This window comes from Panthera tigris, chromosome F3 (assembly GCF_018350195.1).
Source record: "Panthera tigris isolate Pti1 chromosome F3, P.tigris_Pti1_mat1.1, whole genome shotgun sequence".
Taxonomy (NCBI): Eukaryota; Metazoa; Chordata; class Mammalia; order Carnivora; family Felidae; genus Panthera; species Panthera tigris.
The window spans coordinates 56,593,156-56,616,753 of NC_056678.1; the positions used below are offsets into that span (position 1 = coordinate 56,593,156).

The 23,598-nt window shown below is 36.0% G+C and overlaps 2 long non-coding RNA genes across 2 annotated transcripts in view; one reads left to right on the forward strand and one right to left on the reverse strand.

The window, feature by feature from the left end:
* LOC107179225 overlaps nucleotides 1-23,598 on the reverse strand; it is a 90,386-nt gene that overhangs the window by 20,021 nt on the left and 46,767 nt on the right. The window lies entirely within an intron of this gene.
* Nucleotides 1-23,598, forward strand: part of LOC122235802 — a 37,115-nt gene that overhangs the window by 12,735 nt on the left and 782 nt on the right. The window contains exons 3-4 of the long non-coding RNA XR_006213848.1: nucleotides 3,554-3,614; nucleotides 23,275-23,418. This is a non-coding gene — a long non-coding RNA (uncharacterized LOC122235802). The remainder of the gene's footprint in view (nucleotides 1-3,553; nucleotides 3,615-23,274; nucleotides 23,419-23,598) is intronic.

The following is a 23,598-nucleotide window of genomic DNA, read 5'->3' on the forward strand; positions in this document are numbered from 1 at the left end:
ATCTTTTACAATTACAACAAGACACTTTAACAAGAAAAACTGGCCTCTACTCTTATAAAAAAATTGTAATTTTTTAAATAATTACAAACTTTCCTCAATTTTTCATCCTTTGTAAGCTTTTCATCCAGTTGCTGTTCTTATGATAAACGTCTTGAAAGGGTACAAGTGCAGATGTTACCTTTCTATCCTCTCCTCTCAGCTCCATCTTCAGTTTCTCTACTATTTACCCCTTAAACGAGGTTCTGCTGCCCCATCTCCCCGTCTTCCAAGTTCCATATGCTCTCTGCAACGTGTTAGACTCCAAATCGACTTTCCTAGGACTGTCTTCGCATCACTGTCTTTAGACCAGGGCAAGAGGAGCCCTCTTCTGGACTCCAGACTTTAGATACCTGCTCTGTCCTTTACAGGATGAGTAGTCTGCAGGCCCAGTAGGATGTGCTCACCTGGAGCCTGTGGCCTCCCATTTAAACTACACTCTGAGTACTCAGCACCACAAAATTCCTACCTAAATCTGGCTGAATCTGTCTCCAGGACCTGAGTGCCTTCTTGAATTTGGGCCCGCATTTCTGATGTAACCCAAGGAACTAGGGATGGCCAAGGAATGGTTGTTTGTGAGAAGGGGGATTTAGGCAGTGAGGGTGTGGACAGGGCTTAAGCTTACAAGCTGGAGCTTCCCAGAAGTGCACCTGAAGCCCAGGCTATATGGATAGGGCCAGGGTGGCAAGAAACAGGTATGGAGGCTCTTCCTAGGCCACGGCCACCACATTTTAGCACAGAAAATCCTAACGCAAACCTAGTCATCAAGGCAATTTTGTCACAAGGTAGTTATGTGGGTAAACTACGTTTAACAGTTTGTGGCTTGATTTATAACTTTTAAATATTTAACATATGGAGTGCGGTCTTCCGTTTTCACTCTTACCCGAGGACCTACCAATCTTAGAGGAAAATGAGTCTTGTCTATCCAAACCCAGATTAATTTCTGAATTCATATTAGTCTTCTTTTTAAAGGTGCACATGCAACTTAAAATATCAAAAGCTAAGTTAATGTTTTCCTTCTCATCTGAGACCTCTTATCCATGTTTGTATCTTTTCTTAGTTAATAGAATTAATTATCCTCTCAGTTACCAGCTAAAGGTCTTGGAGCCATCTTCAACTTTCTTCTTCTCCAACTTCAGGATTTTTTCAGAGATAAGATATATCTTATGGCTAAAACACCTGACTCCATCTTCTTTCAAGCCCCATCTTTCCACTGATTCATTATAATATCCATTCAACTGCCCTCTCTGTTTCTGTCCCTCCCTCCTTAATTCACTGACATTTCCACTAGAATGATTACATTCATTACCTGTCCCCCATCCCTGCTCCATTTTCCATGGAGTAGAAAACAAATTCCTTTCCAGCTTCGAGTTCTTCACAATCCCAATCTACCCTTCCAACCTTATTTTCCATAATCATTCTTGTCTCTTGATCTTCCTACTCATCCACACAGCCATACACATATGCTTTATAATCTAGTCAATCCAGACTATTTGCTAATCCCAGATGATTGGTTAATTTACAAATTTGTCATAAACTTTCACAGAAATGCATATTTATTTAAGCTATTCCTTCCATCTGCACTGCTTTCTTTCTCCTTATACTTCTATAAAAATCCAATTAACTGCTCTAATGCCATTTATTCCATGAAGCTTTCCACAATTACTCTGCCAAAATTACTGTCTCTTATGCTCACGTAACATTTATTTATGCCACTATTACAATACTTACATTTTTTTGCAAGTTATGAATGGATGCCTTTGTATCCCTTAAATACAAGTTCCTTTTATGTAAGAACTAGTCTATACTCATTTCTGTGTATTCCTCATGCTTTGCATATTGTCTCACACATAGTAAGCGCTTTGTAAATGTTTGTTTAATTTCTAACCCAAATTTAAACAGAGACTGGTTTTAATAAAAAATTTAAAAAAAAACAAGTCACACACCATATTCACTCAGAGAAGACTATCAGAATGTCTTTGTTCTATTCCAACCCAGTGTGCGACCCTCATTTTCTCTATCAGGAAACTCTAAGATTTCTCTCTCCAAAATGGGTTTCACATCTCCTCTAAAAGCTGCAGTGGTGTGTCTGCAAAGCTTGTCAAGAAGCCCTGATGCAAGGCAGTGCAGAGCTGCAGGCACTATTACAAAGACAGGTAGAGTGTTCAATACAGAACCAGCCACCTGTGCGCCCTTGGTTTTCAGAGATGACTCACACATGTAGGCCACAGCTTCCCCCAAGTCACTTATCACCCTGTGCACAGTGCTCCTTGGATGGAGACCATCTGGGATCGCAGACTTTTCCAACCTTAGCTTGTCCAATTTTTCGATCACCTGCTCTGACATAAACCTGGTTTTGTTTCGCGTTTATAGTGTGTCTCCTGGGCAGTTTCTGGATCTGTTTCTGGCATTTTCCCTCAAATCATCTTGGGAATCACAGAATGAAGTTAGGGGAGCAAAAATATAAGTTGCTGTTTAATTTTCTGTTCTGGGATTTCCATATCCTGTTGGTTTTTAGGACCAGTGACAATAAAATGCTGTCTTTACTCAGTAAATATGTAGACGAAAACAAGTTAAGCCTATCAAATAGCTAGACAATAATGACAGTATTACAAACTACTTGACAGTTCAGAAGTGACTTTCATGTAATTTACCTAATTTAATTCTTATTATAATCCTGTGAGGTATGAGTCCTGTTTTATAGACCAAAAACAATGGTTCACAGATTTTTTTTTCTTTCTTGGGATCACAGAGCTAGTAAGGTATTGAAATAGGATACAAGTCTTCTAAGCCCAAATCCCATGATCTTAAGCATAGTATAACATATAGGAAATAGCCAAATAATTTAAAGAAACCATATCAGCTATCTTCCAGATAAATGATATGTTTTATTTATTTGAAGAGCTAAGAATTATTTAAAGCAGAGTAAACTTTCATTCACATATGTCACAAAGTGTGTTTGTGACAAAGTACTAAAAAATGGAAAGAAAAGTCCAAATTGCAGTATTTTAAAGCAGTTTTATTATTGATAAACATGGCGTGTATGATAAACTAAAATGTAAATGGATAATAAGTTAAATAAGGGTCAGTAAAAGAGCAAGGATAATTTGTACCAGGTCTTTATTATCACCTTCAGTTACTAAAGTCAGTATTATAACAATTATTCAAATTATTTAATACATTCTATGTAAAGACTGTCATAGATTTTATACATGCTAAACAAAGCTTATTACAAGCTGTGCTGAGTTGTGCCTCACATAACAGGATGTTTGTCTTTCCTCAGCATAATTATTTATACTATTTCGAATATTGTTGCCCATTACGATGCACTAAAGAAACTGGTCTTTTTACAAGTCAATCAATCAATCTTAAGCCCAATTTTTAAAGACCGAAGTAATTGTCATGGTATTGATAGCAGTAACAGCATCAATTTCTGGTATTACCCTCTTGACTTTGGGCAATAGTTTTGTCATTTTATGCTTGTTTTATTTTTCTACATGTAATATCCACCATGAAGTATGATTTCTTTCCCCTGTGGGTGATAAGGAAGATTGAGGAGGAAATGGAAAATGACCAAGGTCAGTATATATATCCTCTGTTATTGCCTAAATTATCTGAGTAGCTATTGATGTCAATAATCTAATCAAATAGAGTGTTTTCACTTTCTTTCTACTTTATGGGAATTTACCCCATTTTAATTCTTGTTTTTTATACTTGAAGTTAATCTTAATTTGTTTTCAGTACATCTTCTTATCTAACATAAATACCTAAGGTTAAAATGGCCACTGATACATTGCGTTAGCAGCACGAAGTGTGTTTGTTGGCATTCAGTATTAAATACTGTACAATTGCCCTTATGATTTATTTTCACCCATAAATTGTTTAGACTTGTGTCTTCTGGTGTTTAAACATAGGTGGAGGGAATAGGCTATGTGTTTTTATTGATTTTTATTTTTATTTCATGATGATCAATGAACATCATCTACTAAAATACTGACTGGTATTTGTGGAGACTTCCCTTGTGTTCCAATACATGTTTAGTTTGTTTTGTTTTTTAATTTTTATTTTAACTTTCCAGGTTTGCTTTAAAAGACTGTGCATTGCCAAATTATACATGGTTCCGTATATGTTCATTAGATTGAGGTTGTTGTTCAAATACGTTCTAACTTTACTAATTTTTATTTGGTTTATCTATCAGTTTCTGAGAAAGTTGAGTTAAAATTTCTTACTATATTCCTTTTAGTGGTCTTACCTGTATATATAAACATGTAAATATAAAATATATAAAAATATATTTTACTTATTTGTGTGTGTGTGTATGTATGCATGTATATATATATATATATATGTGTATATATATATGTGTATATATATGTGTGTATATATATATATTTATTTATTTATTTTTGAGAGGTGGGGAGGCAGAGAGAGAAGGTGAGAGAATCCCAAGCAGGCTCCATGCTGCCAGCGCAGAACCCAACACAGGGATCAAACTCATGAACTGTGAGAAAAAAACAAGAGTTGAACACTCAACTGACTGAGCCACCCAGGCACCCCTATTTATTTATATTTTTGAGACTATTTTCTAGATGTGTTGACATTGAAAATTATTCTATTTTCCTAGAGAAACATCACGTTTAACACTAAGTAATGAAAGAGAATGCTTTAAGCTTGCAAGTCTATTTATTTTGTCTGGTATTTATATTGCTACACCAGCTTTATTTTAATCAACATTTACCTGAGAGATTCTCTTTGTATCTTTCTACCTTCAGATTTTCTACACCATTATGTTTTAGAAATGTCTCCTTTAGAAAATATTTTTTGTTATTCATTCAAAATCAACATTTTTAAAAGGCAAGTTTAGATGATTTACATGTTTTGTACTCACTTATATTTTGGATGTATATTCTTTTTCTTTGCTTTTTATTTTCTCTTTTCTACCTCTACTAATTCAGTTTTAGTCATTTTCTTTCCTCCTGCTAATGGTTTATGTTAAATATTGTTTCTATTTTTTAGTTCTTGTTCTCAAAATTTTCACATGCATGCTTAAATTAAGTCTACATTAATATTAATTTTCTTGAACAATACAAAAAATATTTAATCTTTTACAAAATCTTTCCCCCTAAGTCTTCCATGTTTATGGTATTTAATTCTTTGGGTAAACACCTAGTAGTGCAATTGCTGGGTAGTTCTATTTTTAACTTTTTGAGGAACCTCTATACTGTTCTCCAGAGTGGCTGCAGAAGTTTGCATTCCTACCAACAGTGCAAGAAGGTTCCCCTTTCTCCACATCCTCACCAACACCTGCTGTTTCGTGTGTTGCTGATTTTAGTCATTCTGACAGGGGTGAGGTGATATCTCATTATAGTTTTGATTTGTATTTCCTTGACTATGAGTGATATTGAGCATCTTTTCATGTGTCTGTTAGCCATACGTATATCTTCTTTGGAAAAATGTCTATTCATGTCTTCTGCCCATCTTTTAATTGTGTTATTTATTTTTGGGGTACTGAATTTTATAAGTTCTTTATATTTTTTGGATAACAACCTTTTATTAGATATGTCACTTGCAAATATCTTCTCCCATTCCTGGAAACAGTGCAAGTGTCCACAGACTGATTAATGGATTGCAAATAACCTGTTCTGTGAATGTTCCATACGACGAGCAAACATTTCTAATAAATTTTAACTTGATAAACAAGCAATGTCTTGCAATATGAGTAGTATGTAATGCCAAACATCACATGATCACATCTGAGCCAATGGTACTTCTCTCTCTCTCTCTCTCACTCGCTCGCTGCAGGATTGTGGATGATCATCTCCCATGCTCTGATTCTAGGTCTCAGGCCACAGTGTTTGACATAAATCAGTGATTTTTCAGAATGTTGGAAGGTGCCCACAACTGGCACTAGTGTATTTTTTGCCACTTTATGGACAGTCCTTTGTTTTTTCATACAAAAGTAAGCTTAGGAATGCTTTGCTTCATTATAGGTCATTGGATAGGTTCCTTGTTAAAGTTACACGAAAAGTAAAAGATTCCATTGAGCCAATAGATAGCAGTGATTCCATTAGTGATAGTGGAAGCGATCCTACACAATGACCCTCCTCTCTTGTCTCCCTCACACCAGCCACAAAGATTTCCAAAGGTAAATTGAGGTTAATTTGTTTATTTTTCTTTATATTTTGTATCTTCTTTATTATTTTGTATTATTGTATTGTAATCATTTTTATATGAATATTTTTGGGTTGTGCAATGAATCATCTGAGTTTTCATGATTTCTTATGGGGAAATTCACTTTGATACACAAGTGCAAATACACACAAATACAAGCATGATTCTGGGATAAATTATACTCCTAAACCAAGGTTTGGATAATTATATATAAATACATTATATACATATTTATATATATATATTATGGACTATTACTCAGCCATGAAAAAGAATGCAATGGTGCCATTTGCAATGACATGGATGGAGCTACAGAGTATTATGTTAAGTGAAATAAGTCCCTCAGAGAAAGACAAATACAATATGATTGCATTCATATGTGGAATTTAAGAAACAAAACAAACAATATTCTCAAGAGTAGGCAAACCATTTTACACCCTCAATTTACATTTACATCTACATTTTACAAATTAGCAGTTTGCATTCCTATTCCTACCACATCCTAACACTTGAAATTATCTGTCCTTTTGATTGCAGTCTCCGAATAGATGTGAAGTAGTAGCTCGTTTTGGTTTTGATTTGCATTTCCAAAACAAACAATATTTTTGAGCATCTTTTCAGGTACTTATTAGTCATTTGTATATCTTCTTTGAAGAAATCTCTACCCTTTACCCATTTTAATTGGATTATGTTTCTTTCTATAATTCATTTTGAAAATGTCTTTATAAATTCTACATACAAGGTCTTCATTAAATATATGATTTGCAAATGTTTTCCCCATATTGTGGATTGTTTTCTCACTTTCTTGGTAGTATGCTTAAAACAAAAGTTTTTAATTTTGATGAAAACAAATTCATTTATTTTTAATTTTGTTTCTTGTGCTTTTGTGTCATATCTAAGCATCCATTGTCAAATATGAAGATAAGATTTACCTCTATATTTTCTTCTATGAGTTTTATAGTTTTAGCTTCTACATTTAGATCTTTGATCCATTTTGAATTAATTTGTATATACAATGTGAGGTGAGGGTCTAAATCCATTTTTTTTGCATGTAGCTATCCAATTATTATCATTTGTTGAAAAGACTTTTACATATATTGAATGGTCTTGAGATCCTGTATGGAAATTAGTTGACCATAAATACATGGTTTAATGGTTTTATTTTAGTTTTCACTCAATTCCATTTATCTATATGTCTATCCTTATGTTAATACCACACTCTCTTGATTAACATTACTTTATATTAAAGTAAATTTTGAAACTGGGAAGTGTGAATCCTCCTATTATGTTGTTCTTTTTCAAGACTGTTTTGACTATTCTGGGTCACTTCAATTTCCATATGAATTTTAGGATAACTTGTCAATTTTTTGTAAAGAAGCCAGATGGGAGTTTGACATGGATTGCATTCACTCCAGATATACGTCATTTTGAAAGTATTGTTATCTAAAAACCATTGTCCTCCAACCCATGAACATGGAATGTCTTACCATTTATTTAGGTGTTTTTTTTTTTAACTTCTTTTATAGTTTTCTGAATGTAAGTTATATCCTTCTTTTGTTTATTTATGCTCTTTGATTGTAATGCAAATTTTAAAAAAATTCATATTTGGATTGATCATTCCTATTGTATAAAAATACAAATTGATTTTTGTCTATTGATCTTAAATCCTGCAGTTTTGCTGAACTTGTTTATTAACTCTAATAGCATATTCCAGATTTGATGGTGTTTTCTATATACAAGCTAGTGTCATTTGCAAATAGAGACAGTTTTACTTCTTCCTTTACCATCTGAGTGCCTTATATTTCTTTTTCTTTCCTAATTGCCATGGCTAGAACCTCCAGCACTGTGCTAAATAGAAGTGGTGACAGTGGACATCCTTGTCTTATTCCTGATCTCTAGAGGAAAGCTTTCAGAGTTTCACCACCAAGCATAATGTTAGCTGAGGTTTTCATTGACACCCTTTACCAGGTGGAGGAAGTTCATTTCTGTTCCTCATTTGTTGAATGTTTTTATCATGAAAGAGTGCTGAATTTTGTCAATTGCTTCTCTAACTTGTTTTTAAAACCCTCAAAATAATCACTATAATTTTAAGTGTTTTACAGTCAAGCATATTTATATTCATCCACTTGTTTATAAACGTATAAACTCACCACTGCTTCTTGTATTGCATTCTTTTTCTTTGGGCTTAATCTTGATGGTACTAATGGAGAAGATCTTTTAACAAATCTCTGTGAGTTGCAAGCTTACTCATTCTTTATCTGAGAATTTTTCTCTTTTATTCCCTTTTACTCTTGAATAATAATTATTTAATTGGATATATAGAGAGCTCCAGGTTAACATTTTGTTTCCCTCAGAATTTAAAAAATATCTTTCCACTGTCTTTTTGCTCCTCTTATTACTTATGAGAAGTTGTCATCATTCTAATTGATAACTTTATTTTCCTTTTTTGTTGTTCTTTAAGATTTTATCTTTTAAGTTGATATTCTACACAAAATTAAACTATGCTATGTCTCTATGTGAATTGGTTTTGTTTGTCTTACTTGGGAAATAGTATGCTTCTGCAACCTGAGAATTAAAGTCTTTCTTAAATTCTAAATAATTTTGTCTTTATTTCTTGAAGATTGTCACTCACCAAGTTCTCTTTATCTCTGTCCCATGCAAGTTCTTCCTAATAAAAGTATCTTGCAGCTTATCATGCTATTTCCCATGTCTCTTACCTTCTTTTTTTAAATTTTTAAATGTTTGTTTGTTTTTAAAATATAATTTATTGTCAGGTTGGCTAACATACAGCATGTACAATGTGCTCTTGGTTTTCAGGGTAGATTCCCATGGTTCATCACTTACATACAACAGCCAGTGCTCATCCCAACAAGTGCGCTCCTCAATGCCCATCACCCATCTTCCCCTCTCCCCCACCCCCCATCAACCTTCAGTTTGTTCTCAGTATTTAAGAGTCTCTTACAGTTTGCCTCCCTCCTTCTCTCTTTGAAACTATTTTTCCCCTTCCCTTTCCCCCTGGTCTTAAGTTTCTCAAGTTCCACATATGAGTGAAAACATATGATAAATGTTTATTTATTTTTGAGAGAGAGAGAGAGTGTGTGTGAGAGAGTCCAGGGAGGGACAGAGAGAGAGGGAGACACAGAATCCAAATCAGGCTCCAGGCTCTGAGCTGTCAGCACAGAGCTCGATGCAGGGCTCAAACTTATGAACAATGAGATCATGACCTGAGTTGAAGTCAGGCACTTAACCAACTGAATCACTAAGGTGCCCTTCTCTAACTTCTTCATCATTTAAATTATTGAGATCTATGCTTCATTCCAAGTGATTTCTTCAGAACTATAGTTACTAATTCTTTCTTCAGTTATATTCAGTTTTACATATCCATGGAAGGTATTGTTTTTGCAATCACTATATTTTTATTTCAGGTAGTCCCATTTTATTTTTCAACTTTTCTTTGTTTCATCAGCATCTATGATCTGCCATTATATCAGATTACTATTTCTTCTTCAACTATTTTAATATTATATTTAGAGAACTATGACCATACTTATTAATATCTTTCAAAGTATTCTATTAAATCATTTCTTAATATCTTAGAGTTATATTCTTTCACTTATCTTTACTAAGTAATTTATTTCTTCCTTTCACAGTACTTATCAGCAACTGACACAGCAGTATCCATATACCTGGTTATGTGTTTATTGTCTGCCCTCTTACAGAATATACTTAGATTCTAGAAGGACAAGTTTGGTTTCTTGGGGTTTTTTTTGTTCTTTTGTTTGAGTATTTTTTTTAGTTTTTGGGTTTTTGTTGTTGTTGTTGTTTTTGCTGCTGCTGTGTCCCTAGTGCCTAAAAACATAAAAAGAATTAATCTGAAAGGCTAAAAGAATACTGTAATTTACACTTTTTCAAAAGTGAAAAAAAACAGATGCATGTAAATAAAATTTGCTTATGTACACTATTTGAAGGATACATACACCCTCTATGTTGGAATATATATTCAAATATAAATATATATTTATTTTACTTATACTATATATTTAATATATTAAAGTTATATTAATCTACATTATAGATTTCAACATAAATGTGTACATACACACATAAACATACACACATAGAGAGAGATAGGGAGGGAGGGGGGAGGGGGGGAGAGAGAGAGAGGGAGAGAGAGAGAGAGAGATCCATCGGCTCATTATCTGATCCAGAAGTATGGACTTATACATTTTATTGCTAAACATCTTAAGTTAAATATTAATGGAAGAAAAGTGGTCCTTCCTTTCAGCAATTTCTCCTAAGAACCTTCTATCTGCAGCCAATCCATAGAGGAAACACAAAGAGCCCTAAAAGAATCTCATTATCTGTGCCATTGCCAGTATCCTCTTAGAATATGGAAGACAGGGCTTGAGGGCAATGATCTCAGTGTAATCCCAGGGAAGAGAATGTAGAGAAAGAGAATGTTAATGCAGTAAATATTCTGATAAACTAGCCCATGCTGTGTATGTCTCAAAATAAGAATTCAAATGAACATCAGGTTTTTAAGTTATCTGAAAGTTTATATGTAAAGTGTTGGTGGTTGAAGAAAATAAACATTATTATACCTTAATATATCTTTCAGCTATAAGGTATGATTAAATCTTAGAGAAAAATGTTTTTGAAATAACCAGTTGTACTACCAAAACATTAAAACTTAAAAAATAATAACAGCAGAAGGAAGAAGGAAATGTAGAGATAGAGTTATTTTTAAATGATTTATTTTTGAGAGTGAGCACACAGGAGTGCAAGTGGGGGAGGACCAGAAAAAGGGGGAGAGAGAATCCTAGGCAGGCTCCACACTGAGCATGGCTCAATCCCACCACTGTGAGATCATGACCTGAGCTGATATCAAGAGGTGGACACTTAACTGACTAAGCCACCCAGGTGTCATGAGATAAAATTATTTTTAAATTTCTGATTGCTCCGAGAACATTACTTTTATTTAGCATTAATTAAGAAGCAGTAATTTTGAATAAATGGTAGGTTTTTGAGAAAGTTAAAGAAAACTCAGAGAAGAGGCACATTTTGCTAATCAGGTCACCCAGTTCAGTCACATGGATTATCAGTGGCATGTGGTGGAAAGAAGATAAAACATGGAAAAAACATTGGAGATGGAGGTCCACCATTTGCTAATTTGGGGGCTCAGTTATAAATATGTCACATAATATATCAGATCAATGTACTCCGCTTGAATCATGAAACAAATTAGGTAGATACTTGTACCTTTCTTCTTGTTTCTTCTCTTTTCTTATTTTCCTATGAATATATCAGCAATCTTTGCTACTCCTCCTTCAGTTTGATTAACTTGGCTGCTGACATTAGCCAAAGAACAGCCAATCTATTATTTCATTCATCTGCTATAACCAAAGTCTAAATCAGAGTAAAATAATGCTTAAGCAATCAGAGTCTCTTCAGAGGCCATGTTTAATGAACAAAAATCCCTTTTTTGCATATCTCCTTTTCTACTTCATTTCCTATACATTTAATTAAGATATAATTAAGATACTTAAGCCACACTACAGTCAAGTCACACGAATTGTCTCTAGTGTCTGAGAAAATAACAACAGAAACAGTCAGAATGAGGAGTTCTTGGTTTTCATCCCAAAATGGATTTCCCTAGGTCACTTCTGTGACACTTCTATTTCTACAGATTTGTATTTTGTGGCTTTGTGTATTTTCATGGCTTTCTAAGTCATGTGAAAAACACTAGTATTTTTACTAGAATAATTTAACTGGTATGTGACAGCTGAAATTAACAGTTCTCTCTGAGCCCTATAATCTCCTACTTATTTCAAAAAAAAAAAAAAAAGAAAGAAAGGAAGAAAGAAAGAAGAAAGAAAAGAAAAAAAAAGAAGAAGAATAAAACCATTCCTGATTATGGAGAAGAGTTTAATTTGATTTGTGCACCTGGATACTATTTGTGGGACCTTGTTTATTTCTGTCTTCTAATAGAATTTGAATTTCTGTGGCACAGACTATGTCTCATCTCCATGGCAAGAAGAGACATGAATGCCAATAACTAGCACTTACCTACATTACTTCTTGTCATGGGTCCGCACAGCCCTATTCTACTTAACTGTGAGTGTACCACTTAAGGCACTGAAGTATTCTGCTAGTGGAAAGGCCAAGAAATAACTTTAAATGCTGGTAATTTGTGATTTGACACCAAACATATTTAAGATGAGGTTAAGAGCTATATACACACATGTGCATTATTGGTAGAGTAAACTTTCTACATCAACAAAAGAGCAGTTTTCCACTGCAAATTAATGGATTATAAAGTCAGTGGGCTTTTCATGAAAGCAAATTAAAAAAAAATGGGAGCAGAAATAACTTCAATCTTTTAAGAATATTTTGCCCTTAAAACAACTTTCTGTAAAATCACCTAAAATAAAATATAAGCTAACTCTGATTCTATGAGTTCAGTGGAGTCAAATTTAACTTGAAAACATCTTTCATTTCTATAGCTACTTTATTATATTTATACAAGACTATAAAAAATTAATTGGGTGATTTAAGTGAGACAACTGTCACATATATTATGAGCTCTGCATGTGTGTGTTATGAAGCAATTGTTGACTATGAGTTCAGCCTTTTACCAATTTATTTAGCCAAGGTTGCTAGAAGTTACTTAATGAGCATGAACGCACAAACTGTCAATAAACCTACAGGAGGAAAAGTGGCCCATGACCTAAAAGGACCCCTCTGTTAGGCCAGGGAGATGATGAAGTATGTTAAGTCACCAGTCCCTCTGTGTGATGCTTGTTAATGCTGCCAAGGCACGTGTGGCAAATTTGCAGAGTTGGGGAAGGGGAGAGGGGGGGTAGGTGGGGAGGAGAAGGTCACACTCTAAAAATTCATCTCACAGAATGTATTAAATAAAAAGCCTGAAAAAGTACTTTTTGCCAATTAAAATTTAAGATTGTCTGAATATTCGTAGCATCTAGTCTTTGACCTCTCAGTACCTAAGCTACTCCTTGATTAGACTTGGCAAACTATATTGATGCTTCCAGTTTACTGAAGGTTAGATTCAGGAAAAAAATCTTACAAGTTACCTATTGAATATGTGGAAGGGTTACGAATAGCAGGTCAAGAATTGGGCAGAGCTGGCTTGCACCCTGGCTCCACCATTTACAAGCTGTGTGGTATTGGGCAAGCTGTTTAAACTCCCAAAGCCTGAGTCTCTTTATCTGCTATATGAGGAGAATAAATAATACCTACTGGGGAGGGAGTTGTAAGACTATGTGAAATAAAGCAAAAATTAATGTACTGTAATTGCCTCAGAAGTATTAACTTTTTATAGTTGTCAGGGTTCTTAGCTTTAAGCAATAGAGATTGACTTTAGTTAAATTAACTAAATAACTAAGTTATTGGCAAGACAGCATTAACGTAGAAAATCAACCAAAAGAGTGAAGAATGAGTCTCTGGCAGAAAACCAAGGGACACCAGTTATAAGAGCAAAGGACACAGCTACCGATATCGCTGGTATTGGATTCTTACTGCCATACCATTGGGTTCCCAACTCCTCCCTACTGGCTGGGGAAGATCTCTAACTGACCCCATTCCCACATCATTCAGAGCCAAAGACAAGGGAATCTTATTAGCTAAGCTTAAGATACACACCCTTATTTTACCAAAGAGTAAATAAGGGCCCCTACTGTTTCTAGAGTGGGAGATAGGGCTGGTCTCCCATCTTAAAAATGTTTCCCTACAGGGAGAGGATGGGGTATGGGGCACATCCTCGGCTGTAAAACAAGTCTCAATAAATTTCGAAGGATCAATATCAAAAAGAAAGCATTCTCTGACCATAGTTCTGATTCCGATAAGTTAGAACTCAGTAAATAAAGGATAAGTCTTTAAAACCCCATATATCTGTATATTTTTTTAAGTACATTTGAAAATGACTCAGCCAAAAAAAGAAATTATAATGGAAATTATGAAATACTTTAGAAGTGGATAAGAATAAAAATATCAAAACATAGGATGCAGCAAAACTGGTATCTTGAGATAAAGTTATAGTCTTAAAGTGTTTATTTTAGAAAGAAAGAAAGTCTCAAAATCAGTGACCAAACTGTCCAGTTAAGAAGTGACAAACAGAACCATGTTCGCCCACCTCTCTCCTTCTACTTCACTCTCCCTATTCCCTGAGACACAATACTGAAATCAGGCCAACTAGTAACCCTATAATGGCCTCTGAGTGTTTAAGTGAAATGAAGAGTCACATGTCTCTCACTTTCAATCAAAAGCTAGAAATGATAAGCTTAGTGAGGAAGGCATGTTGAAAGCCAAGACAGGCCAAAAGCTAGTTCTCTTGCACCAAACAGTTAGCCAAGTTGTGAGTGCAAAGGAAAAGTCTTTGAAGGAACTTAAAAGTGCTACTCCAATGAACATGCAAGTGATGAGAAAGTGAAACAGCCTCATTGCTGATATAGGGAAAGTTTCAGTGGTCTGAGTAGAACTAATTCAGAGAAACCTGCTTCAGAGAAAGGCCTTAAATCTCTTGAATTCTATGAAGGCTAAGAGAGGTGAGGAAGCTGAAAAAGAGAATTCTGAAGCTAGCAGAAATTGGCTTATAAGATTTAAGAAAAGAAGCCATCCTTGTAACATAAAAGTTCAAGGTGAAGCGGTGAGTGCTAATGTAGAAGCTGTAGCAAGTTATCCAGAAGATGCAGCTAACATAATTCATGAAGGTGGCTATACTAAACAACAGACTTTCAATTTAGACAAAACAGCCTTCTATTGGAAGAAGAAGCCATCTAGAACTTTCATAGCTAGAGAGGAGAAGTCAATGCCTGGCTTCAAAGCTCCAAAGGACAGGCTGACTCTCTTGTTAGGGGCTAATGCAGCTGGTGACTTGAAGTTGAAGCCAGTGCTCATTTAACATTCTGAACATTCTAGGGCCCTTAAGAATTACATTAGCCTAGCTCAGTCGGTTAAGCGTCTGACTTTGGCTCAGGTCATAATTTCACAGTTTGTGGATTTAAACCCCACGTCAGGCTCTACACTAACAGCTCAGAGCCTGGAGCCTCCTTTGCATTCTGTGTCTCCTTCTCTCTCTGCCCCTCCCCCACTCATACCTGTCCTCTCCCTTTTTCTCTCAAAAATAAATAAACATTAAAAAAAAAAAAGAATTATGCTAAATCTGTTCTGTGCTCTCTAAATGGAACAACAAAGCCTGGATGACAGCACATAGTTTACTGAATGGTTTATTTAGAACTACTGTTGAAACCTATTGCTTAGAAACAAATAATAACTTTCAAAATATGACTACACATTGTCAATGCACCTGGTCACCAAAGAACACTGTGGGAGATATTCAATGAGGTTAATGTTTTGAGGCCTGCTAAAATGGTATCCATTCTGCAGCCCATGAATCAGGGAGTACTTTAGACTTTCAAATCGCATTATTTAAGAAATGTATTTGGTAAGTTTGTAGCTGCCCCAGGTAGTGATTCCTCTGATGGATCTGGGCAAAGTAAATTGAAAACATTCTGGAAAAAATTCACCCTTCTAGATGCCATTAAGAACATTTGCGATTCATGGCAAGAGGTCAAAATATCAACATGAAGAGGAGCTTAGAAGAAGTTGATTGAAACCATGACTTTGAGGGGTTCAAGACTCTAGCAGGAAGGAGGAAGTTACTTCCAGGAGGAAGTAACTGCAGACATGGTGGAAAAAGCAAGAGAACTACAATTACAAGTGGAGCCAAAAGATGGGACTGAATCGTGTAGTCTCAGGATAAAACTTTCACAGATAAGAAGTTGCTTCTTAAGGATGAACAAAGAAAGTGGTTTCTTGAGATGACATCTACTCCTGGTGAAGAGGCTGTGGAGATTGTTGAAATAACAACAAAGTATTGAGAATATTACATAAACTCAGCTGTAAAGCAGCAGTTGTAAAGGGTTTGAGAGGATTGACTCTAATTTTGAAAGATGTTCTACTGTGGGTAAAATGCTAGCAAACAGGATCATATGCGACAGAGAAATCGTTAGTGAAAGTCAGAGTCAACTGATGTGGCACACTTCATTGTTGTCCTATTTTAAGAAACTGCTCCAGCACACCAGTCCTCGGCAACTACCACCCTGATCAGGCAGCAGCCATCAACATCAAGGCAAGACCAGAAAAAGATTATGGCTTGCTGAAAGCTCAGGTGATGGTTAGTATATTTTTTTAGCAATAGAGTATTTTTGTTTTATTTTTAAATGTTTCATTTATTTATTTATTTTGAGAGAGAGAGAAAGAGAGAGGACAATTGTGGGAGGGTCAGAGACAGAGAGAGAGAGAGAGAGAGAGAGAGAGAATCCAAAGCAAGCTCCATGCTGTCAGCACAGAGGCTGACGTGGGGCTTGATCCCACAGACCATGAGATCATGACCTGAGCTGAAATCAAGAGCTGTATGCTTAACTGACTTAGCCACCTAGGTGTCCCTAGAGTATTTTTAAATTAAGGTATGAACATTGTTTTTTAGACATCATGCTACTGCACACATAATAAACTATAGTGTAAACATAACTTTCACGTGCACTAGGAAACCAATAAATTCATTTGACTCATGGGGTGCCTGGGTGGCTCAGTCGGTTAAGCACCTGACTTCATGGCTCAGGTTATGATCTCGTGGCCTTGAGTTCAAGCCCCACATCGGGCTCTGTGCCAACAGCTCAGAGCCTAGAGCCTGCTTCAGATTCTGTGTCTCCTTTTCTCTCTGCTCCTCCTCCACTCACACTCTGCCTGTCTTCCTCAAAAATAAATAAACATTAAAAAAAATTTTTTTAATTCATTTGACTCACTTTATTGTGATACTCACTTTATTGTGGTGTCTGGAACCAAACCTGCAATATCTTCAAGGTATGCCTGAATTTATGAAACATTGATATATGAGAGATATATACTGTATATCAGCAGAGAAAGTTGGAAGTCAACAAATGGTACTATGACAACTCATCCAGAAAGAGGAAACATGGAAAGTAAGTCTAGGTAGGTCAAGAAATTCAATGTGAAAAGCAAAGCATTTAGTTGAAAACATAGGAGAATCTGGTTAAGGAAGGCTTTTTACATAAAACACAGAATCACCAATCTTAAAAGAAAAAATATATGATACAAATTAACTACATTAAAATAAAGAACATGTGTTCATCAACAGATATCATAGAACAGAAAAGAGAAGAAAAAACTAGCCACAAACTGAGAGAAAACATACGTAAAATTCTTTCCTTGACAAAGAAGTGGAGTCCAAAATCCATCCAGAAACTCCTACAAACCAATAATAAAGCACACAACTAACAAGTCAGGAGAAAAAGTGATATGATCATACACTTCATAGAGTAGGAATGGCTAAATATATGAAACTATGCCTAATATCATTAACAATCAAAGAAATAAATAATAAGAAACTTTATATCTAATAGATTGGCAAAAATTAGGAAATCTGACTATATCAGGTGCTGGAGAGGCTATTCCCATACACTGCTCGTGGGAGTGTAGATGGGAACGACAACCTTGGTGCCCTGTTTAGCATGTCTTGCAAAGTCAAGCGTTGCATACTCTACAACCTGAAGATTTCACCCCTGAGGATACACTCCAGAGACACTCTTGCTCACAAGCACCAGGTGACCACAAGATGTGAACTGTTTACTAGCAGTCCTCTTTAGAGTACTGAGCACTGAAAGTCACCCAGTGTCCAAAAGAAAAAGAGATATAAAATGGTAACACAGTCACATAATTGATATCATAAAATGGTAAAAATGAGGGAACTGCAATGACATGCAATAACATAGATGAATCCAAGAAGCATAATATTGCATAACAAAACCAAGCCCAGAAGATGACATACAGTATGAGAACTTGCTTGTAAAAATGAGAAACAGGTCAAAGAGACAGTTTGTCATCAAACAGTTTAGGCATACATGCTTATGTGATAAAACCATTTTTTTAGAAGAAAGGATAAATAGAAAATTCACAGGGATCATTGGGAAAGCTCAGATGCCATTAAGAAGACCCAGATAATAGTCAAGATCTGATTTAAAAGGCCTCATCGTGATTTCTCTAAATTAAGCTACACGATCCAGTAAACATATCTCATAATCAAACAATATTCTTATCATAGATTCTTCCCGGGCACCCTCGGTGTTCTCTTTCCCCTCTTCAGGCTCAAGCTGAACCAGGGAGCTGAGGCTGTGATAAGGTGAACATAATTTTAAATGCTAGAAAACAAGAAACAAGAAACAGTTAAAAGAAAGAGTTGGCAAGTAAACCATTCAGCATTTGGCCAATTTTGGCAAATTGTCCTAGAGCTAGTTAAGAGCAGAATTAGGGCTATCAGTCAGGGGCTACTGAAATGTTCCAGGTGAGTGATGAAGCCTAGAAGAGAATGTGGTGGACACAGAGAAAAACAGATTCAAGAGATATCGTCTTTGCCATTGTTGGTAGTGGCAGTCATAACAATAGATGTATCCTATGCATAGTAATCATCTAATCCAACTGACAGTCTCCAAGAGCTGATAGAGCCTGGATCAGGTGATCAGTGCAGGACATTATTCCAGCCCAGGATGTTTATGTCACTAGGTGGTTGGGTCCCGTACTCAATCTCCACAAAGCTGTTGCAATGTTAAACTTTCTTCTCCATGTTATTTGATGTTTATCTGACTTTCCAGACACCTTGTTCTCAGTGTCTCCACTCTGTTCTGAAACGCTCAGGACTGCTGCTTCACAGTCAGCCCATAGGCGAGAACTATTCACTGAAAACCTGGATCTCCCTTGCAAACTTGTAGGTAATGATTACTGATCCTTTCATGCCTTCATACTTCTGGATTATATTCTCTACTTTTTTCCCATTACCTCTTTGCAATCAGTACTCCCTGATCCTAAACTCCTTGCTCCCATGAGCCCCTCTCCATAGATTTCTTAGATGTGACATCAAAAGCATGATCCATACAAGAAAAAAAATGAGAATATGAATTTCATCAAAATTTTAAATTTCTGCTCTTCCAAAGATACATTAAAACACAAGCCACAGAGTAGGAGAAAATATTGGAAATCAAATATCTGATTAAGAACTTACATCATAATATAGAGAGATCTTTCAAAATTAAATAACAATATAGCAAAAAAACCAACTGGGTGGCTCAGTCAGTTGAGGGTTGAGCGTTGAGCATTAGACTCTTGATTTCGACTCAGGTCATGATCTCATGGTTTGTGAGATCAAGCCCCACTTTGGGCTCCATGGTGACAGCATGGAGCCTGCTTGGGATTCTCTCTCCCCCTCTCTCTTTGCCCCTCCCCTACTCATGTTCTCTCATTCTCTCTCTCTCAAAATAAACTTAAAAGAATCAAATAAAATAAGCAAAATATTTTAATAAATATTTCATCAAAGAAGATACACATTTGTCAAATAAAAACATAAAAATATACTCAACATCACTAGTCATTAGGAAAATTTGAATCAAACCCCCCATGAAATACTACTAAACACCTATTAAAATGGCTGAATTAAAAAGACAAAGCATTCCAAGTGTTGATGAGGATACCCAGAAACTTGTGGGTACAGAAACTAGACAATCATTTTGGAAAACAGTCTGGCTATTTCTTCAGAAGTTAAAACATGCACTTACTTGTGATCTAGCCATTTCACTCCTAGATACTTTCCCATGAGAAAACAAGGCATATATTCATGCAAAAACAAGTACAAGTATATTTGTAGCAGCTTTACTCACATTAACCAAAAACCAGAAGCAACTAAAATAACTATCTGTTCATCAACAGGTGAATAAATAAAATATGGAATACTCATACAACTACATATTATTCATCAATAAAAAAAATGCTTATCAGTACATGGAACAGCTTGGATGATTCTCTAAATAACAACGTTACGTGGGAAAAACTAGAAAGAAAAAAAGGATACTGAACGTGTGTGTGTGTGTGTGTGTGTGTGTGTAAGTGCAAACTAATTCACAGTGACAGGGAGCAGAGCAGTGGTTGCGTGGGGAGGGTGGGACAGAGATTACAAAGGGGCACATGGTGACATCTGGGATAACGGATGTTGTATTCACTGTTGTTTATGGTGAGGGTTTCATGGGTGTATACACATGTCAAACCTTATAAAATTGTGCCCTTTCAACCTCTTCCATTTACTGTGTTTTTATTATACTTCAGTGATGTTGTTTAAAATAGTAATTCTAAGAAAGAGAAAAGTAGCTCCATTGCAGACATTGGTCAAAGAAGATAACTTCAAATTCCAAGCCAATATCCTTTAAAACTCAGCTAGAGCAATGATGGCTGCATTTTTCATTCATTATTCATTCAGTCAGTCAAGAAATATTTCTTGAGCACCAAATATAGCACTGGAGATATAACAGTGAACAAAATAAATTCCCTGTCTCCAGGGAGCTCATATTCTAGTAGGGTAAATTTGATAACAAGTAAAGAAATAAGGATGTACAATGTCATATTGATAAATATGATAAATAAAAAAATAAAGCAGAATCCTTTTTTCCTGATGCATCAAATTTTCCTCTGAATTCACCTAACTGTATTCTTTTCATGCCCAGTTAGATTGTTTTTATTGAGTGGCACATTTGGAGGGATGTGACCAACATACAATGAATGATCCGTTAGGACCAGTTGCATAGGAGTTACACACAGAAAAAAAGATAACAGGCAAATTGCCTTCTAGTTGATTTTACATGATAAAAATTTTACTTAGCATATAATTTTATAGCACCTCCTACATGCCAGAAACCGTTCTACATGCTTTACTCATCTAATTCTCATAATGGCCTTACGAGATAGATACTATCATTATTCCCATTTTCAGGTGAGTAAGCTGAAGTGCAGAAAAATTTGAGTAACTTGTCCAAATCCCAAACAGGTAGTAAATTCTGGAGGCTAAAATACTTATTTTTTTTTATTTAATGTTTTTTCAAATGTTTTATTTATTTTCGAGAGGAGGCAGGGGCAGACAGAAGGGAGGGACAAAGAGAGAAGGGGACAGAGGATTGGAAGCTGGCTCTGAACTGACAGTATGGAGCCTGCTTGGGATTCTGTCTCCCCTCTCTCTCTGTTCTTCTCCTGCTCATGCTCTCTCCCTTTCTCAAAATAAATAAACTTTTTTTTAAAGGTGCCTTCTTCGAAACAAGACTTTAATAGGGATGACTGCTTTTTCAATAGATTTGAGCAATGACATGTAGAATAGGCATATTCCAGGAGAAGTGATAGGGAGGAATAATAAAGGTTAAGAAGAAAGAGTCTTGCATAGAGAAAGGGGGACAAAACAGATGGATCACAAGCAAATCTAGCCACCGGACTGGGTCAGCTTCTCACACTTGTGACACCTGCCTGGACTTTGAAAACATTATCTTCTCAGTTCCTGACCAGGAAGATCATAAGATGTTGGGAAGAGAGAGAGAAAGAAGACCCAGTCTCTGGACAAATAGCTCATTATATTTGTTCATTCATTCATTTGTTTTTCTATCTATCAAACTCATTACAAGTATCTATTATGTGCAGGGCCAGAAAAGGCACAGGGTTATACAGTAAACTAGATACACAGTCTCTGCCTTCCTGACGATTACATTTAACTTTCTAGGAGGAGATGCAAATGCTAAACTATGGATTTAATAATTAATTATTAACTTATATCTGTTATAAATTGTCATAAAGAATAAGTTCAAGTGCTGAGGAGATATAAACACAATCACAATGTAGAGTTCAATACTAGGAGCGTTACACATAGAGGATTGACTGGTCATAGAAGAGAGTCTCCAAACCGATCTTTGCAACACTGGGGAGATGGGATGAATGGGGGAGGAACAGGTGGGAGTCAGGGACAAATTTCAGAGAAGGAATCCATCTTGAATTGTTGAGATGAGAAAGAAGGACGGGGACTGTAACTTCCATTTCCTCTCTCCGTATAGGCTGCAGACACAATTATAGAGAACATTTATCTTCTACCCCAAATTATTTTGCTTTACTGACACATAGGTTTGTCTCAATTTTAATATTCCATTCATCTCCATATGAATCCGGAAAGGCGTGCAGCTCAGTCTGCACTAATGGCGCCACCCTTGCACCATCTGTTTCTAATTAGGTAATTCGGGCTCTCCCTGGGTGAATGACTTAGCATGACTCTGCAGCCTATTTTTTTTTAAAGGAGCCTGATTATTTTATGACACAAACAAGTTACAGGAAACAAAGCTAACCCATGCCCTCCTGAACAAAAAATATATTTCTTACTCGTGAACAGATAGGTTAAACGACTTGTGCAAAGTGCATGCACTGACAGCTGGATTTTAGATTTTTTTTTATCTTTAAGACTGTGCTCTTTGATAAGTCTGAGTGTGCATTTTCTGAGGGCTCTTCCTGCAGAACAATTTCTTTCAGCAGCCTCCTTTGTTCATTTTTATGAGTTAAATCCAAGTTGCAAATAAATGGATCTGTCATCATTTCTCAGAATGTGTTGTTTTCAACATGACCTGCTGATTTTCCCAAGTGCTCACTGTTATTGCGGAGTCATGGTAGCATGGCCCAGCAACCCCTTGCGCTTGCTTTTTGGCCACTGAATCCCTTGCCTTTCCTTTGACCTCCACCCAAGTATACAGCCTTGCATCATTCTTTTCTCCAGATGTCTCTACTTTTTTTTTTTTTTTTGATTCAAGTCCAAAGTATTTTAACTTGAATTTCTTGACTTATCCCAAGAATAAGAACAGCTGCTGGAAACAAGCCCAATCTTGCACAGTGAATTCTAGGTAGCAGGACTCCCTCACGTGCATAGCAACCTCACTGTCATATTTCTGAAAACAGCCCCTCCACTTTTCTTTTACTCCCTACAGTGTTGTTGAGAGACTCAAATGAGATCAAATACATGAAAGCGCTTTGTATACTCTAAAAATATGAGGGGAGATAACTGTTTTGTGCCTTTCTTCTTTATTTGAATTAGCTTTGTTAATCTGGTAAACAGTAAACTGAATGCATGGTTTGTTGGACTGTGATGTAAATTGACTGGTTGATCGTGACACCTGCTCTATCTACTTCAAGGTTTCCTCAAGGGATCACTTCCTCCAGGAGCCTACTGTGAACATCGATTCTCCACTTAGCTGCACAGTGGAGTCAGCAGGGAAGCTTTTCATGCCCAGGCCACATATCTCAGAATGATAACATTACTTGTTCTGGAAGCAGAAGGTAGGCATCAGTATTTTTTAAAGCATCGCAAGTGATTCCAGTGTGTGGTCAAGCATGAGAATTACTGGTCTGTTTCTAAACACTGTGTGCAGATCCCTGTCACAGCCCTTAGTATACTGTACCAAATCGGTGTGTCCATGTGTCCATCTCCCCTCCTGGAGGATAGCCTCCTTCTTTATT